This window comes from Myxine glutinosa, chromosome 2, assembly GCF_964187855.1.
Source record: "Myxine glutinosa chromosome 2, kmMyxGlut1.1, whole genome shotgun sequence".
Lineage (NCBI taxonomy): Eukaryota > Metazoa > Chordata > Myxini > Myxiniformes > Myxinidae > Myxine > Myxine glutinosa.
Genome location: NC_136262.1, coordinates 232275673 through 232293174, shown reverse-complemented (window position 1 = coordinate 232293174; position 17502 = coordinate 232275673). Strand labels below are relative to the sequence as shown.

General features: G+C 42.4%; 1 long non-coding RNA gene across 1 annotated transcript; it reads right to left on the bottom strand.

Moving 5' to 3' along the window:
- Positions 1–810: 810 nt before the first annotated feature.
- Positions 811–1956, bottom strand: LOC137432149 (uncharacterized). The gene is made up of 4 exons (XR_013622487.1): positions 1815–1956; positions 1573–1725; positions 1110–1239; positions 811–889 (listed from the first exon to the last, which is right to left on the bottom strand). It is a non-coding gene; the product is annotated as an uncharacterized LOC137432149 (long non-coding RNA).
- Between the last annotated feature and the right edge of the window lie 15546 nt (positions 1957–17502).

Below are 17502 nucleotides of genomic sequence, written 5' to 3'. Positions count from 1 at the left end.
AGAAATTATATAAAAAATTCACACAACTCGGTTCTCAAAAATGGGTGTATTTAATTCAGGATATTGTAGATAATTACAATAATACAGTTCATTCATCAACAAAATCAAAACCATCAGAAACATTTACAAAATTAGAATATGAAAAGGAGATTAATTTGAGAAAGCCCAAGTTCAAAGTTGGTGATATGGTAAGGATATACAAATGGAAAAGCCATTTTGAGAAAGGTTATACACAAAAATGGACTCGTGAATTATTTAAAATCATTGATGTAATGGATACAGTCCCTTGGACTTACAAATTAAATGATTTAAATGGAGAAGAAATCTTGGGTTCATTTTACTCGCAAGAATTACAAAAAACAAAGCTAATAATTCATTAAACAACATTTCTATTCACCCCACCCAGATTAGCTAATTTAATTAGTGGTAATAAAAAAAATATTAAATAAACAAAAATCATAAGCCACACCCACACAGACCACGCCCACACAGACCCCACCCACACAGACCCCGCCCACACAGACCCCGCCCACACAGACCACACCCATCATCCCCCACCCCCAGTGCGTCCCCCACCCTTGATCCCCCCTCATCCCACCCCCACCTTCCCCACACACACAAGGGGAGGGGAGGGGTGGGATGAGGGGGGGCCAAGGGAGGGGGACGCACCTTCCTGTCCCTTTTCCTTTATTCTCTTTTTGTAATTAAGAATTAAATAATTGTAAACAAAACAAATATATATAAATATTGAAAACATTAAAATCTTTATATTATTAAAACATTTTTCTTGAGGTATACATTCAACTTCTCCCCAGCATAAGTCATCAATTTCTTCCCAGCACAAGTCAAAGGTTGGTTCAGCAGATGTCTTCAGGTTTTGAATCTCTTTCTATTAAAGACAAGAGGGGAGAGATATTTATTTCATATTTATGTTCCATGTCAAAGCGTCTTGAAAAGCGCTATACAAAATAAATGTATTATTATTATTATTATTAATATAGGGTCGGATGCCCTTCCTGACACCAACCCTGAATCACCTCTTACGATGCGCAGGGATATGGTGTACCTATTATAAACGGTGAACCACACACACGTACACACATGCTTACCTCGAAAAAATCCAGCTTAGCGTCAAGATCGTTGAGTTGAAAATGTAGAGGTTCACAGGTTGGTAGGAAATAACCACTCCTTGGGGGATCAAAATCATCCCACTCAAAATTTTGGTCTTCGAGGTTAATACTGCAAACAAAATAAGGAGAAATTACTATTATATGCTGAAGTAAGCCTGACAAAACATCACACACACGCACACACACACACACACACACACATTCACAGATACATACACACACACACACACACACACACATACACACACACATACACACACACACACACATACACACACACACACACACACACACACACACACAATCTCATTTTTTCATTTCTGTTCCTCACAATTCGATCTCTCTATTTTAATCACAGACACACATGCACACACATACACATACACACACACACATGCACACACACATGCACACACCTCTCGTTTTTTATTTTCTATCATACCTTTCACGTGAATTTTCTAAGAACGGTGAAACATTGAATTCATTCTGAGCCCACCATCTCGGAGGTAGGTTATTCAAACCCGTATTCAGTTCGTTGTGGAACTCTTGAGAAACAACTTGAAATTCTGCCAGGATATTTACAATATTTGAATTGCTGCAATGAATAGGAAAAAAAATTATTAGTTGTATAATTAATCACATACAAAGCTCTCATTAACAGTGTTTAATACCAAATGAACTTACCAATGTCCTGGCGAGTATTCTTCATCAGAGGAAAGACTGGAATAAGACAAGCTCATCTTCGTTCACAATGTTTAAATGTCCCATTCGGAGACCTCTCTTTTTATAATGAACAAAATGTATTTCGGGGAACTGAAGTGCTTGTCAGCTTTTGGAAACTGAGGGCGTGTGTTTGTGAAAAACAGGAAACAAGACAAAGAGAATTCCTTGGAAGTTATCCAAGTGAAACAACGTCATTTCTCAACAGTGAGCTATTAATTAGAAAAGGTTCGAGTGGTATATAAATGGAAAACAAAATGAATGTAAAAAATATCAAATAAGTATAATTGAAAAGGCAACTGGTAAAAAAGTTCACAAAACAAATAAGAGAATTAATTTAAATACCGGTGAGTTGGATGAGACGGTGAGGAGAGTTGTAGGAGAATTAAATTATTTCCCACACATAAACAAATATTTGTCGGATCGATGTTTGAGTGGGTAAAAGGTTCATAAGGTCAGAAGGATCCCACAACTTTCCAGTATGTGTGAACCCCTAGCTCAATTAAAATATATTCATTATGTATTAGCCCAAGTAGATTAATTGACTCATGGTCCAAAAGGATCACAGGTTCACACTAGAGATCTGTGAACCCCTATCCCTCACACATACACATAAGTTAAACCTCAACTAAAGTTGAGGCTAAACTTTTGTGTATGTGTGAGTCATAATAATATACAGCCCCCAACCCAATTAAAATATATTCATTATGTATTAGCCCAAGTAGATTAATTGACTCATGGTTCATAAGGTCAAAAGGCCCATAGAGTCTTTTGGATTAATAGGGTGTTTTCCCAAATAGGGGTAAACGACATTAGATAGGGATTTCCCATGTTAAACGAGGTGTCCCAGAAACAACATTATTACCCTACTTATATATATATATATATATATATATATATATATATATATATATATATATACATATGCATATATATACATATATATATATATACATATATATATATATATATATACATATATATATATATATATATATATATATATATATATACATATATATATATATATATACATATATATGTACATATATATATATATACATAAATGCATTTATATATATATATATATATATATATATATATATATATATATATATATATATATATATATATATATATATATATATATATATATATATATATACATACATATATATATATATATATATATATATATATATATATATATATATATATACATACATATATATATATATATATATATATATATATATATATATATATATATATATATATATATATATATATATATATACAGACTTGGCATTTAATATGGAATAATTGTTTTTTCTTGACGGGTTTACCTTCTGAACTCAGTATATCAATCTGGTGAGTTTATTTTACCCTTCGGTGATGTCTTTGTTGAAAGAACCATGTCACTGATTGTCTTTGGCAGCAAGAAGTCAATAACAGGATTATATCACAGGTGGCGTGACAAAATGTAAGGACAGGTACATTTGACGATTGGCTTCACAATCGGGTATATAAGGGTTGTTGCGTTCTGTATTAGTGGAAAACAACTGCTGCATGTCTACAAAAGTTATTGCCGCTTCCTCTGGAGATGGTCTGTCAACTTGACAATGCTGTTTGTCATGGAGTGGTGGCTTTACGAAATTCTGGCATGAAACAGCGTGCTATTGCTCGGAAGTATGGCATCACTCAAGGTCAGGTGTCAAAGATCCTGAAACGGAATGCTCAGAGGGGTGTCCCTACTCCAATACCGAGGCCAGGCCATCCACACAGAACCACAAGGAGAGATGATCGCCAGCTGCACCGGTTAGTCTGCAATGGCCGTACCAAGTCAGCTAATCGGCTTTGGGCTGAGTGGCAGCAACTGACAAATGTGCCTGTATCCAGAAGGCTAGTCAACCAACGACTGGTTCAAGCAGGCTATCGTGCCACGCGTCCCCTGAGAAAGCCACGCCTGACCAGACAACACAGCCAGCGCCGATTGCAGTGGGCCAGAGAGCACCGTCAATGGCAGCCAGGACACTGGAATCACGTGACCTTCAGTGACGAGTCTAGATTTCTGGTCTATCGTCAAGAAGGCCGCGTCCGAGTGTGCAGGCAAGTGCATGAAGCCCACAACGAAGATTGTATAGTGCCAAGAGTCCAAGCTGGAGGTGGTGGGGTGACCGTTTGGGCTGCTTTTCATGCAGGGGGCAAAACTGACCTGGTTGTTCTGAATAGAAACCTGAACCAGTTCAAGAACAGGGTCATTCTGGAAGAGACATTGCTTCCATTTGCTCGTGCAGCCTTTCGAGGAAACTTTGTCTTCCAAGATGACAATGCACAGCCTCATCGTGCTCGCATGATCCAACACTTTCTTTCTGACCGTGGTGTAGAGCATATGGAGTGGCCTGCCATGTCCCCGGATATGAATCCGATAGAGAACTTGTGGGCAGAATTAACGCGTCAAATCGACAACTTGGACCAGCAGCCTACCTCTGTGCGTGAATTGCAGCAGGCTATTGTCATTGCATGGCAAGCGATTCCTGTCCAAACCTTGGCAAATCTCGTGAACAGCATGCCTCGACGTGTACGTGCTCTCCTGAATGCTCGTGGGGGTTACACGAAGTACTGAACTGTAATTTTACTGTCCGTAATCCCAGTCATAATTTAGCTTTTGTTTTTGTTGAGAAAGAATTTGGCTAATGTGCAAAATAAAGAGATACGTCTGGAAAACGTACAGAAGTTTAACACAGTACTGTCCGTGAATTGAGTTCGATATCAGTTTGCATCACTTTCAAGGATCAATTTATTTGCTTCGAAATGTCAAATGTGGTTTTTGTTTCTTTTAAAGGTCACATTAACAAAATCTAGAATAATTTCAACATAATTCCAATGAACTTTTGGTTCTAAGACATCTTGAAAAGTATGTTCACCCCCACAAAAAAAATATTCCATATTAAATGCCAAGTCTGTATATATATATATATATATATACATACATACATACATACATACATACATACATACATACATACATACATACATACATACTGCCTCCTCTGTCCACTCAAATCCCTGATCCTTGGTGTTGAAGGTATTATATGTGTGTCATCTCTGAGGGTTTTCCAGATTTGGTTGAATATCAATTGTGGGTCTGATGGACAGCTGGGTCTGTGTTTAGGCAACTAGTTCACCCACTCCAGTCTCCGCACAGGAGCGGCAGGAAGGGTCATGTTATTATCCTGTGACAACGAGGGTGTGTGACAAGGACAAATCGATTCAATTTTGGTGAAGATCTGAATACGGATCTGGATACAACAAAATTTTCAATTTTTACTTGACCGCCGCTTCCGGTCTTGCCGGCGAGGTTTCGTTTATTCGCAGCTCTCCATCGAAATCGAAGTTAAGTAATTGTTCCCATTTGTATTTTCGTTATAACTGTATTTATTTTATGGTGTGTGTACGTATATTGTGTCCCGAGGAAGATTTTCGGTGCAAATCTTTCATACCTGTATTGAAAATCGTGTTAATTTGTGTCGTGTCTTGAGGCCTTGTACAGTGTACAACCTTGAGGCTTTGTTTTTCTCTCAGCGGTCCGTCGTTTGTTCTCCAATAACTTTCGTTCTCTGATTTTCCCAGTCTTTTCACCCCATACCCTAATTCCTTTTATAAATTTCAACTAAAAAAAAAACAAAAAAACAAAGAAAAACATTTCCTTCTCTGTTCTTATTCTTTGTTCTCATTCATTTATTCGTTCATATTCGTTCGCTCGTTCTTCGACCACGTGTTTCTCCCCCATTTCCCCAGATAGTTTTCACTGTTATTAACCTTACAATGTTTACACTTTCCCCTCAAGTTCTGTACTCCGTCGTATATTATAACACCTTTTTCTTCTTCTTCTTCTTTAAAAGGCTGCTTTCGACTTGCTCACCAAATCTATTCATTCCAAAAAAAAATTCCATCTCTTATAGTGCCTTTTTTCTACATTCCCTAAACTCTCCTGCACTCCATCCTCCATCCAGCGTCCTCAAACGTATTTTTGACTCGAAGGTCACAAGAAACTCATTTTGCAATAAATGTTCGTTTCCCATTAATCATACACTTTCTAAAATCCAATCTCACCCCTCCCCTCCAAATCTTCCCCATAACCCATCCCCTCCAAATCTTCCCCATCACCCCTCTCCTCCAAATATTCCCCATCACCCATCCCTTTCAAATCTTCCCCCTTTCCCCTCCCCTCCTAATCCTCCCCATCACCCATCCCGTTCAAATCTCCCCCCTTGCCCCTCCCTCCTAAACTACCCCCTCACCCCTCCCCTCCAAGACTCCCCCTCACCCCTCCCCTCCAAATCTCCCCCATATCCCATCCCTTTCAAATCCCTCCCCTTGTCCCTTCCCTCCTAAACTCCCCCCTCGCCCCTCCCCTTCAAATCTCCCCACCCTCATTTCTGCTCAATTTCCTCCCTCTCACTCCCCCTCCTCAAAGCGTCCTCCCCGCTTTTTCCCCCTTCCAACTCTCACCTCCATCTCCCCCAACCTTCTGCCTCGCTCTTCCCCCTCCTCAAATAAGACCTCATTGTGCCTCACCCAATCACCATCAAACCTTTTGTCCGCCGCATCCTTCCCTTTCTCCGAGCTATTCTGAAATCTCTGACACACCTTCAAAAGCTCTCCTTACCTCTTCCACCTCTTCCACATCTTACCCGACCCCTCCTCCCCTCTGTTCTGTATCCGATGCTCCCCCTTCCTCTTCATTAACGGTATGGACCTCAAACATCCGGGGCCTTCGTTCAAACTTAACTGATCTCTCCATACAGGTTGCTTCTGTCAAACCAGACATGATCTGCTTAACAGAAACTTTCCTCCTTCATGATGTCTCTGATTCCTTAGTATCTCTCCCGGGTTACTCCCTCCTCCGGTATGATAGACCTGAGCCTCGTCCTGGAGGCGGGGTTGCTATCTTTATCAAAAACTCTCTTCCTCACTCGCCCTGCACTGCACTCTCTCCACCTCACCCCCAAGAATACCTCTGGCTATGGCATCCCCTTCGCTCCCACCTCTTGTTCATATGTGTTGTACCGTCCACCAAACAGTGATGACTCCATCTACATCTCGCTGTCTGATAATATGGACCAACTTCTATCTACTCATCCCAACTCTCTCTTCCTCATATGTGGTGATTTCAATTGTCACCATGCCAGTTGGTTGGGTGTAGGTACCTCTCTCACCAGCCATGGCTCCTCAGCAAAGGACTTCTGCGACTCACTGGGACTGACACAATCTGTCAATTTCCCAACCCGGATCTCAGTCAACGGAGCATCTTCTCTTCTGGACTTGGTTATGACTAACTTCCCTGAAAATGTCTGCTGCTCTTCTTCTGCTCCAATAGGATCATCTGATCATGTGCTTGTTAAAGTGGACATCTCTCTGACCATTCTCAGGGAGCCTGCTCAGCGTCGACGAGTCTGGCATTTCACTCAGGCCAACTGGTACGGTCTTCAAGCAGCCATCAATCATCTGGACTGGTCTCCCATCTCGACCACCTCTGACATCAACTCATCCTGGGAATTCTTCCAAAGTAAATTGCTCTCTCTCATGCACAGATTTATCCCATCTCGTCTTCAGTTGTCATACCCTTCCTCCCGTCCATGGTACACGGAATCTTGTGGTGAGGCTGTTGCCCAGAAACAACTTGCCTTCGTCTCCTGGAAAGCAAATCCAACGGAAGGAAATCTCATTTCCTTTCACAAAGCCCAAAACAAGTGTGTGTCCACCCTCAGGAGAGCCAGGAAACAATATCTCTCCGTTCTCAAGACCGAACTCTCTTATCTGCCTCCCTCTTGCAAATCCTGGTGGCATCTGGTCAAATCTGTTTCTGGTGTTTGTTCCCGATCCATCCCCTCCCTTACCTCAAATGGCTACACAGCTGACTCCGCACGTGAAAAAGCTGAATGCCTCAACTCTGTGTTTCCCTCTAAATATTGTGTCCCAAACCCATCCCTCTCTGTACCCACCATACCCAGTCGTACCCAGCTGCTCCTGGACTCCGTGTCCTTTCCTCCTGACAAGGTGGAAAAGTTTCTGTCAACCCTCGACTCTGATTCTGCAACTGGACCTGAGGGCATCAGCCCACGGGTCCTAAAATCCTGTTCTTCCGCTCTTTCACTCCCTCTCTCTGTTCTCTTCACCCTCTCTTTTGCTCAAGGTCAACTGCCATCTGCTTGGAAATCAGCCAACATCACCGCTTTGCACAAAAAAGGCGCAAAATCAGATCCTAGCAACTACAGACCAATCAGCCTTCTCCCAATTATCAGCAAAGTCATGGATCCATCATTGCTTCGGATATGAAATCTTTCCTCTTCTCCAATGGCTTGATCTCTGATCATCAATTTGGTTTTAGACCAGGTCACTCTACTCTGGACATGCTGCTTCTGCTGTCTCAACAATGGATGGAGGTCCTCAATGCCAAACAGGAAATTAGAGCTGTCTCCCTCGACATATCACGTGCCTTCGATACGGTCTGGCACCCCGCTCTGCTCACCAAACTCTCCTCCTTTGGTATCCATGGAAATCTCCACGCATGGCTGGCGGACTTCCTCTCTAGTCGTAGTCAACGTGTGGCCCTGAATGGGTTTCTCTCATCTCCCCTTCCTGTTCAGGCTGGAGTTCCCCAAGGCAGTGTTCTGGGCCCTGTGCTTTTTCTGGTCTTCATCAATGATCTCTCTGACTCTCTTGAAAATCCTCTCTATCTCTTTGCTGATGACTCCACTCTCTGCCGCTCCATTCCTCATCCCTCAGATCGGCAGTCTGCAGCCTCCTCACTCTCTGCAGACCTGGACAAAATCACAGACTGGGCAAACAAGTGGAACATGTCTTTCAATCCTGACAAATCTCACATTCTTACGATGTCTCTCCGAAAAGACCGACTGGACAACCCTCCCATCTACTTTCTGAATAATCCTCTCCAAGAAGTTCTGTCACTCAAGCTTTTGGGTCTCACTATCTGCCATGATCTTTCCTGGGAAAACCACATTTCCAAGCTGGCCTCCAAAGCCAGTCGCCGACTGGGCATCTTCCATCGTGCGAAGTCCTTCCTTGGCACACCTGAGCTCCTCACCACATACAAGGCTTTCATCCACAGCTCAATGGAGTACTGCTCTCCACTCTGGGCTGGTGCTCCTGCCTCACACCTAGCTCGTCTTCACGCTGTTGAAACCAAAGCGTTCAGAATCATTGGAATCTCCCGCGATGACGCTATCTCCGAGGGCCTTTCACTTAATCACCGCAGGCAGGTTGGTGGTCTTTCCGTCTTCTACCGACTCCTCTCCGGCTTTGCTCCACCAGCTCTCTCTGGGCTCTGTCCCCCAAATATTCCTGCAGGTCGCACAAGATCTGCCTGCAACCCTCTTATGGTTAAAGTGCCAAAATCAAGACTCTCTGCTCATCTTCACTCCTTCATTCCTCTTTTCTCCCACGTCTGGAACAAACTCCCTCACTCTCTTCAATCCCATTCCTCCCTCCAGGTCTTTAAAGCGGCTGTTCACCACCATCTCTTATCTTTCCCAATCCAAAACCTTGATCTTTTCTACCCCCGCTAATTTCACCCCAAATCCACTTTTTTGAGGTGACTTTTGACTTCTTTCCTGGAAGTCCTTGGTGTCCTTGCGTTTTATTGCTATCCTGCCTCCCCCCAGGCCCTCTCCCTCCAAAAACATCTCCCGATGTCCCTGCTCTCAAATGTTGTGTTTGTGTGCTTCCTCCCCTTCTCTCCCCATCTTGTCGACCGCTCCTCTTTTTATATACTTTGTTTGCTTGTTTGTTTGATTTGTTTGTTTGATAAATGTTAGCTCTTTCACGAGCCTCGACTCTGTATACAAAAAAAAAAATTATTTAAGTGATTTGTAGCCTTATGTTGGCTTAGCGGTTAGGGTGCTGACTTGGGATCCTATGATCGCGAGTTCGAATCCCGGTTGATCGTTGAACGCCAGGTGGGTTGACTCAGGGTTGACTCAGCCTGCTCATCCTTCCGAGGTTGGCAAATCGTGTACCAGCTTGCTAGGATGAATGAGCCATTCGGGTATCCTGTGTTGGAGTGGCGACCCATCCAGGATTGACCCCAATAGCCATGGCAACTGCTTCGACAGCCCGATGCATCGCCACGGTGAAAAAAGGAATGGTCATGATCATCCTCAAGTGATTCGTCACCATAGAGAGATGGGGCAAAAGCATGACAATATGTAGCATGATATTTCAAAGTTATGGACGACTTATGACAAAACTTGGTGGATGAGTTGGGTAAGTTACAAAAACAAGACGATTAGATTTTGATTTCCGTCCGGAGGCAGATATGATCTATCATTGGGATGCAAAAGATAAACTATTCAGCCTGGTGGAGGTATGTGCGCTACCGAGTGCCCTTCGTGTGTTGTTAGTTTTATGGACTTCATTTTGAGCAGGTAATTGTCAGATTCAAGGAACATCAGAATTGCTATGATTATATGTAGGTGCCCTGGTGTTGTATTATGTGAGCGGTTAGCCTGAAGGTTGAAAAATGTATTGCTATGAATTTGAGTGGTGAGTCCCTACACAGAGCTGGAAATCATTCTGGAATTTCGCCTTTGGGGAAGTGGCACATATCCACCATGGTGCAGTTCCTGCTGTAGATCAAGAATTCTCAATAACAGTCTGTTTCCTACTGCAATTCTCAATAACAGTCTCAATCTCAATAACAGCCAGATATGACATTTCAGTGGGATGCAAAAGATAAACTGTTCAGCCTGGTGGAGGTATGTGCTCTACCGAGTGCCCTTCGTGTGTTGTTAGTTTTATGGACTTCATTTTGAGCAGGTAATTGTCAGATTCAAGGAACATCAGAATTGCTATGATTATATGTAGGTGCCCTGGTGTTGTATTATGTGAGCGGTTAGCCTGAAGGTTGAAAAATGTATTGCTATGAATTTGAGTGGTGAGTCCCTACACAGAGCTGGAAATCATTCTGGAATTTCGCCTTTGGGGAAGTGGCACATATCCACCATGGTGCAGTTCCTGCTGTAGATCAAGAATTCTCAATAACAGTCTGTTTCCTACTGCAATTCTCAATAACAGTCTCAATCTCAATAACAGCCAGATATGACATTTCAGTGGGATGCAAAAGATAAACTGTTCAGCCTGGTGGAGGTATGTGCTCTACCGAGTGCCCTTCTAGTGTTGTTAGTTTTATGGACTTCATTTTGAGCAGGTAATTGTCAGATTCAAGAAACATCAGAATTGCTATGATTATATGTACAGTCACGTGAAAAAGTAAGAACACCCCATGTAAAGTTTTGACTTTTTCAACATATTTCAACATAGAGCTATTTGATCTTCATTTCAACAATATTGATAGATAAAAGTGATATAATATAACAAATATCATGAAACATTTACATTTTGTAGTCCATTGTATAATTTAAATAAACATAAATGCAAATTTCGCATGTGGAAAAAGTAACTACACCCTTTGCTCTAATAGGTGGTATTGCCCCCTTTGGCAGAAACAACCTCAAGTAGGCGTTTCTTAAAACTGTCGACCAGTCTCTGACATCGACTGGGAGAAATTTTTGCCCACTCGTCGATGCAGAATTCTTTCAGCTGTGCGATGTTTGAGGGGTTTCTTGCATGCACAGCTCGTTTCAAATCCCCGCACAACATCTCGATGGGATTTAGATCCAGGCTTTGACTTGGCCATTCCAGAACCCTCCATTTCTTTCTTTTCAGCCATTCCTTGGTGGATTTACTGGTATGTTTAGGGTCATTGTCATGTTGCAAGGTCTACCTTCGGTTGAGCTTCAACTCTCCGACAGATGGTCTCACATTATCCTCAAGCACCCTCTGGTACAATGACGAATTCATAGTGGATTCTATGATGGTGAGCTGCCTCGGCCCTGATGCAGCAAAGCTGCCCCAAACCATAATATTTCCACCACCATGCTGCTTTACAGTTGGTATCAGGTTCTTGTGGTCAAATACTGTCTTTGGTTTTCGTCAAACATGTCTTCTGTTACTGTGGCCAAATAGTTCTACCTTTGACTCATCTGTCCAGAGCACATTGTTCCAGAAGTGCTGGTCTTTGCCGAGGTGTTCATTGGCAAACTCGAGTCTTGCCCTGATGTTCTTTCTGGACAGTAAAGGTTTCCTCCTGGCACACCTCCCATGTAGATCAAATATGTGCAGCCTCTTTCTAATGGTAGACTCGTGCACTTTGACATCAACAGTGGCAAGAGCTACCTGTAGGTCCCGTGATGACATTCTGGGGGCTCTTAGAGACTTCTTTCAGCATCTTGCGGTCTGCTCTCGGGCTGAACCTGCTGGGGCAGCCTGGACTGAACAAGTTTGCAGTTGTTTGGAATCTTCTCCACTTGTAGATGATCTTCCGGACAGTCGAATAATGGATTTAAAATTGTTTGGAGATCTTTTTAAATCCCTTCCCAGACTCGTAGGCATCTATAACCTTCTTTCTGAAGGCCTCAGAGAGCTCTTTTGATCTAGGCATGGTGACGCCGCACACTTCAACAACAAAGAGCAAACCAAACTGAATGTCTGAGGTTTAAATAAGACAGGTTCCTCCAAGATCCTCTCTAATGATGTTCTAATCATTTGCACCTGAGCTGGTGCACCTGATTCTAATTTTAGGTATTTGAAGTTGTAATAAATGTAGGGGTGTACTTACTTTTTCCACATGCGAAATTTGCATTTATGTTTATTTAAATTATACAATGGACTACAAAATGTAAATGTTTCATGATATTTGTTATGTTATATCACCTTTATCTTTCAATATTGTTGAAATGAAGATCAAATAGCTGTATGTTGAAATATGTTGAAAAAGTCAAAACTTTACATGGGGTGTACTTACTTTTTCACGTGACTGTAGGTGCCGTGGCGTTGTATTATCTGAGCGGTTAGTCTGAAGGTTGAAAAATTTATTGCTATGAATTTGAGTAGTGAGTCCCGAAACAGAGTTGTAAATCATTCTGGAATTTCGCCTTTGGGGAAGTGGCATATATCCAACATGTTGCAGTTCCTGCTGTAGATCAAGAATTCTCAATAACAGTCCGTTTCCTCCTGCAATTCCCAATAACAGTCTCAATAACAGTAAATTCCTGATGAAGGTGCCAGCTGAATGATGTTAATTCCTTCCTTCATGAATGGCCAAATTTCCAAGATGTAGACAACAGTGGAAAATTGAATGCTGAATTTAAATGCTGTGATCATTTCTCTTTCCAGGATAATCGAAATATCCTGAACAAGAATTGTTTTTCCCTGAACCAGAACGCTGCCACCAGCAGTTTCTCTGGATTTCCTGAACTTTATATAAGAGGTGAGATGATGATATCAACATTCATTTTCACATCTTTTTGAGCTTTCCCATCTGTCGACCATTTTACAATTCACAAACTAAAGTCCAATTTTTTTTTAATCTGAAATTATTACTTGACAAGATTTTTGAATGTGGTAGTTCATGCTTGGTAAAGCTATTTTAAAAAACAACAACAAAGGGAGACTGATGTCGGATATCCTGAAATGAATGTTTTTCATTCAATTGAACCTTGATTTAAAAACTGTCAGTCGTAGAAAACTCTCTCTAAGCATCTTTTCCATTTTTTTTTTACTGTTCAATAACGTGGGCATCTACAGCTGCCTTTCTCGGTTACTACTTTCTCTTAATGATGTAATGAGCAATTACATTCACGAATGGTTTTTGACCAATCTGTTGCATCTCCTCCACTCGCTGACTTTGTAAGAAACAGCTGCAGTACCAGCTGAGACATTAAGAGCACTGCACCCTTGTGTACATTCCAATATGTCCATCATCAGGCCATGTGCCCACCTGAGACAGAAAATCTATTTTTTGATCTAATATAATTGAGTTGATGCAGCATGAATTGGGATTTTTGTATACCACCAAAGTGGCAAGTATCTAACCGCCCCCACCCCCCCTCCGAGTAAATATACAGTAGAAAGGTGTGTAAACTATAAATATATATGTTAATAGAAGGTACGTCACCCCTCTACCACCAAAACACATACACACACACACAAGGATACATAGATACCTGGGAAGGCTTCATTCCACCTTCTGATATCCGCATTATGGAGATAACAACCAACACCACCACAGAGATCACCACCACCACAGTGAATAACCACAAGAAACCTTGCCAGAACCTGAAATCAAAAACATTGCAACCACAAACGAGCAGGTTGTCCTGTCTTGGCTTACACACATATTGATATGTGCCTATACACATATTACACGTGGTTATGCGTATTACCAGGAAGAGCACCAGTCCCGAGTGAAGGGAAAAGTTTAAGTTAATCTATCAATTTGAATGACTTCACGTAGTTTGAAAAGGTTAATTGTTTTTGCACTCTCGGTTTCACTCAGAGCCAAAGCTCTGAGCTACTTACACCGCCCACAGCGAAATAGTGGTGCAATGTTGGGCGGTGAAGGGTCAATTTGTCTCAAAAGAGAGCAGAATATCCTGCTTGCGTAACAAAATTTGGCATCAACATTATTCATGCCTGATCTCCCATCATTTTAAAAATGAATGTTGTGCTTTTAAAATTAAGTCTGCGAAATGGCTGCTGTAAACGGGCGACAGACGAATGCATGGACAGACACCATGGTTTACAATATGTACATAATAGAGTAGCTGTACCCATGGAACATCCGCGCAATGTGAAATGTGACTTCGACAATATTATGCAAAGACCTCTCTCTCCCCCTCCCTTTCTCTCTTTCTACACCACCCATCTCTCTCATCTCTCCCCCCCCCCCCCCCTCCTCCCACCCCAACACCCCTCACTCCCACCTCCCCACACACATCCTCTCCTCTCCCTCACCTTCCCTCCCCCCTCACCTTCACTCTCTCCTCCCCCCCCTCCCCCTCTCTCCACCGTCCCCTCTCCCCTCCCCACGACTCGATTTCAAAACCATGACTTTTAAACCTTCCATTTTCATTATTTATAGAATCTTAGAGCTTTTAATGTCAGGCACATAATGAAATTAATCATTTGTTGAAAAAATTAATTTAGACCCATTTATTTGTGAAAATCCGGCGTGGCCTATGCGACCTTCAGGACTCAAACGACGCAAAATTTTGAAACATTCAAAAATCAAACCTAATACCCCACAAACACTCCACTTATGTTGTTTTACTAAGGAAACGCTCGTCTCTCCAAATATCTGCATGTAGACCTATTCAGATAACCACAGCACTGATGCAGGCGACTTGCCATCTGCACACCAGAGGCCGATGAAGCCAGAGAACTAACACAGAGCGAACAAAATAGTGGCAATTTGATTTTTAAGCGCTGCCCTGAACAGAAGACAGAGGTATGGACAGACAGACCAGCAAAGTATAGGCGGAGGGTTATGTGTGTGTATATGCATGTATGTATGTATGTATGTATGTATGCATGTATGTATATATATACGTCGTCAAGGCTCGTGGAAGAGCTAGAACACAGAACGGATCAGGACACCACATAACAAAAAGAACAGCAGGAGACATGGGAAATACCAACCGCAGGGCGGAGGCAGAAAATAGACGGAGAAGGACAAACAAGGGATGCGGGAAATGATGGAGAGGGAGAATGCAAGGAGTGGACAAGAAGGATACAGAAGCAAACTTTCTGTCGGGGTTGGGGTGGTTTAATGGGTGTTGAGAAGATCATGGCTTTGGATGGGGGATAGGGTGCATCAAATGCCCTGTTTTTACAAAAATATTCTCATATTGATCTAGTTACACTTTTTTATTTTGTTACACGAGCCCTATAGACCATTTCTTTCATACGGATTTTCGATTTTATTTAGACCCCTCACCAGGAGCGGGTAAAAATTGGGTACCTCTGCTAATGGGCACCATATTCCATGTACCTTGCTGATGATTGAAAATAAGCTAATTGGTTTGTAGCTAAAGGGATCCGTTTTGCAACTTTTTATGTAATGGTGTGATGTTGGCTGACTTCCAAGCAGATGGAAGATGTCTGAGGGCAAATGATAGGGCGAAAATAGTTAGACTCGGTGGTGTAATGGTTGGAGCATCTGCTCCGAGTCTGAGAGGTTGGCGGTTCAAACCCTGGCCGAGTCATACCAAGGACTTTTAAAATGGTGTGTGCTGCTTCCTTGCTTAATTATCAGCATCCTAAGGGTAGAACATGGACAATAGCCATTGGTTGGCATCCATTGGTAGGAGGAAATGCTTCCTGTGGAAATGTCCTGCTCAGTGCAGTGAGAAAAGACGTACCATTTGTTATGACATCTTTGTATCTTGGGCAGTGACGGCACTTCCCCCAAGGTGAAGGCTGGGTTAAATTTTTGTGTCATCTTGTGTGTGTGTGTGTGTGTGTGTGTGTGTGTGTAGAGGGGGGGGGGGGGTGAGGTGCAGTTCCAATACGAGCCTTAGACCATGTATAAAAAGGGCAGATAGAGGAAGTGCAAGAGTAGCAGAGCAGGTTTTTAGTACCGGAACTGTGAGCTTATGCTGTCAGGTCCATTTGCCGGAATTGAAATGCCCTCTAGGGCCAAAAATAAAGGCAGGAAAATCAAAAACAAAGGAAAACCGTGCAAGTAACATTTTAAAGAAAACAAATAAAGGAGTTAACCAGTCACAGCGTACATATGCATGGGGCAAGGTTTCAGTTTGTCCACAAAATGGACATTGCTCACTTATCGCTTGCGAGAAGCGGTGAATTATGGAATTTGTAGGTAGGATCCAATGAGCAATTCTCCATTGAAGACCACCAACACGTTTCGGCACAGGCTGTTTATAGTACCACCCCAAAATAGGGTAAAGGGGAGGGGTATTCGGCAGGACTGCAGGCCATCTACAGGGTACAGGGGAGGACAATGATGGAAAATGGATTTTAAGCATTGCATATACAGGACAGGGTCTTTCGATTGTTCCCAGAAAAGGATAGAGTGGCCAAAACTAATCGGTTCCAAACTAAGAGAACCAGATAGACAAAGATTGGGGAAGGGTGGAGAAGATTCAGAGGTGGGTACAGGAGGGTTGCTTGCCCAGCCATTTGAGGCACAGTAAATGCAAAGCACCATTTTCAAAATGCTGTCAACTCTGCGACACGATCTAATGCCAACCGTCGAAGTCAGAGCGGTAGTACTGATCCACCTGTCATTGGTGGCATTTCTCAAATGACACACTTTTGTTACTGAGGCATTTATAAACTTTTGAATGAAGGTGCTTTCATTCACACACTCACCAAATAAAGAGTTGTGAAATAATGGTTTGTTGAAGGACATGGATCGAACATAAGTCGAGGGGTCACGGTGACAGATAAAGGCTTGCCACGCATTCAGTAGGCTTTGGTGAAAGGCAGGCAGCATCGATAGGTCTATCTTGGTCGAATCCATCAGGAACAGCTCCTGTGCAAGGTCCAACTTCCCCGCTTGACGCAAGATGCAGCTGGTAAGCCGTCTCCAGGCCAAACAAGGTTCAAACAAGAAGTGCCATGTTGTTCGTAGGCGGAAAGCCATGATGTGGCACTTGACATTGACAAGCCCTTGGCCACCCTCTGCAGTTGGTAAGTTTAGAATCTCTGGTCTCAGCCAATGCTTTCCGGACCAGAAGAAATGGGTGATGCATTTTTGTATGTC